Source organism: Myotis davidii, unplaced genomic scaffold (assembly GCF_000327345.1).
Source record: "Myotis davidii unplaced genomic scaffold, ASM32734v1 scaffold1060, whole genome shotgun sequence".
Lineage (NCBI taxonomy): Eukaryota > Metazoa > Chordata > Mammalia > Chiroptera > Vespertilionidae > Myotis > Myotis davidii.
The window spans coordinates 40,384-43,600 of record NW_006291816.1 but is presented as its reverse complement, the minus strand read 5'-3'; positions in this window follow the sequence as shown (position 1 = coordinate 43,600).

The following is a 3,217-nucleotide window of genomic DNA, read 5'->3' as shown; positions in this document are numbered from 1 at the left end:
CAGAAGTGATGCTTCTTCACTTTAAAATCTGGGTGCAGATACATTGTGCACACTTACAAACATACATAGAAGTATGACAAGCATATCCTCACTGGAAAATTCCACTTCTGGAGTTTAGGAAGGAGATTACTGTGTGGGCTGTGGTACTTGAGGAATGTTTCAGAGAAGAGAAACCCCCTTAAATTGGTCACTGAAGCATAGGATAGGAAGTGACCAGTGGTAGTATATAATTTAAAAATCAGTTTTAGTAATGTAGATGTATCCTGTCTGCCTGGAATAGGTAAGACAAGTTTATTGAGGGATGCACTTGGAGTGAGGTCAGTTTGGAAAGCTAAGGCAGCCAAATCTACATATTTTATAACTCAAATTACAGGTGTAGTTTCAGTGCCATGGAAAGAATGAATGGGGCCCAGTGGGTGTGGCTCAGTGGTTGAGCGTCAGCCCATGAACTAGGAAGTCACAGTTCAATTCTCGGTCAGGGCACATGCCTGGATTGTAGGCTCGATTCTCAATGTGGGGCATGCAGGAGGTAGCCGATCAATGATTCTGATCATTGATGTTTCTATCTCTCACCCTCTCCCTTCTCTGAAATCAATAAAAATATATGAACAACAACAAGAATGAATGGGTAAGATAGCAAATGAACTGGAGTCAGGAGTAAGATTTTCTTTGTGATACTAGTCCAAGGAAAGTATTAACACGTTAAGCGCCCAAACTGTTTTTGTCTTCTGGACAGAAAGTAAAATGTCAGTCTCTGGTGACTGACTGGACACTTAACGTGTTAAGGAAATACCATGCATCTTTCAAAAATGATCTATTTGTTGCCATGAAATGACACTGATGCTTTTACATCTGGTGGAATAGAGAATACCATCATCTATGGCAGCGGTCGCCAACCTTTCGGACCTCATGGACCACTAAATTCATAATTTTAAATCCTGCGGACCACTAATAAGATTTTTTTAAAAAGATAAATACATTTATAAAATAATCAGATAATTTCCATTTTATTAATATGAAATGCACCTATTTATATATATAAAACCCTAATATGCAAATAGACCAATCGGCAGAACAACCGTTGGCTATGACGTGTGCTGACCTCCAGGGGGGGCACACGGGACATGGTGGGCATTGGCTGTGGCAGGATGGTGGAGCAGGTGAGTGGGGGCATTAGACCAATATGGGGCACTGGTCGCTGTCATCAGGGCAAGCCTCTGGTGGTCACTGAAAATTTTTTTGCTCCCATACACAGCGATCCCACCAGGCACTCGCACCTGCTGCCTGCGCTGGCCCCACTAGCACCCAGCACTGTCAGCAGGTGTGAGCAGCAGCTGCTGGCCCCGATCACCCCTTAGAGCTTCTCCACCTCCCCCTGCTCCTGAGGGACAATTGGGGCTGGCAGCTACCACTCACACCCGCTGCTGCGCTGGAGCCACCTCTCGCACCCACTGCTAATGCCGGCCCCACTCGCACAGCTGGCGCCTGAACCCCCGCTCGCACCCACTGACGGCACTGGCCCCACTTGCATCCACTGCTGGCTTTCAGCAGGTGTGAGTGGGGCCAGCACCGTCAGTGTTTGGGAATGGCAGCGGTGGGAGTGGGGAGAGGGGACCATAGAGCCACAACAGGGGTTGGGGGCTGGCAGGGTTTTGGAGGATGGGCCGAGACCCGCCCCTGTGTCCACCACAGCCTCGCAGCCCACAGTTCCTTTCAAGGTGCACAAATTCATGCACTGGGCCCTAGTTTAATATAACAACATTATAAATACTTATTTAATCATATCAGAATCTTCAAAGGTTGTTTACTTATAACAAATTTATTAAAGTAAGTTTAATTTTTATGAAATAATTGAAGCTTCTTTAAGTATTAAACATTTTTAGAGTGTGATATTTGCTCCTGTTTGCTTGAAATAAGTTTATGGATTTTTTACTCCAATGTTGTTACTGCAAGATGGAGAGCCATATTTATTTCAAGCCGAGACCAGTACCAAGTTTTAATTGCTGTGACAGATGAAAATGTTTTTTTGCACAAATATGTTGTTGAAAATTGAATCAAAATTTTCATTGCCTTTTCACTCAGCAATGGGTATTCACTTTTAATGGAGATCCAAAAATGAGGACTTGATAAGGATGACTGGGATTTAGCGTTGAGACTGTTGTCGGATGATGGACCAATGAGACTTTCTTTTTCATTCATGCTTAAATTGCTGTCTTCAATGTTTGCTGCAAATGGATCTATTATCCATATATTGCTATGCCTGGGATCTTCTTTCTTTGGGTAATAATGACCAAAAGGTTCTGTGAGTGATTGTAAGTGCTGTTGAACAATGGTTACCACCTGCCGGTTGACATCCTTCTCTCTCATATATTCATCTAAGTTTGAAAACATTTGCAGATTTTCTTCAGCCAACCACATTTGCCACAGTAATATTTTCTTTTGAAAAGTGTCCTTTTTACCTCATAGTGTGAACACGTCCTTAAGTTGTCCTTGCAAGGATATGTTTAATTCATTTAATAGCAAAAAAATATCTGCCAGGTATGCAAGCTTGGTTACCCACTCATCGTCGGAGAAGAGTTCTTGTAATTTCGGATTATTCTGCCGCTGGAAAAATATTTTGACTTCTCTGCACAGTGCAAACAGTTGGGTTAGTATCTTGCCCCTCAACATCTATCTCACCTCAGTGTGAAGAAGAAGGTGAGTATACTGGGAACCCATTTCTTTGAAAAGTGCCTCAAATATTTGAGAATTGAGAGCTTTGTGTCAAATTTCATTATAATTTTAATAACATCTGATAATACCTAGTGTAGTTCTGGGGACATTTTTTTTTCACTGCAAGTTGCTCACGATGTATAATGCAGTGTGTAAACAAAATGTCTGGGTGACCAATGTTTTTCACCTTTGCAACAGTTCCTGAAAGATGTCCAGTCATGTTTGCGGCATTGTCAGTACTTATCCCAATACATTTTTTCCATTCAATTCTGTGTTCTAGGAAGTAACTCTTAAGTGCTTCAAAAATCTCAGAGCTAGTTGTTCCACCCGGCCAGTTGAGCAAACAAAGTAGTTCTTCCTGTAACTCTCCTTCACACTCAACCCTCACAAAACAAAGGAGAAGTGCCTTGTTACTTAAGTCTGTTGATTTGTCAAGTTGAATTGAATAAAATGGTGAATTTTTCACCATTTTTATAACTTGATTTTCTTTTTTTTCAGCCATGTT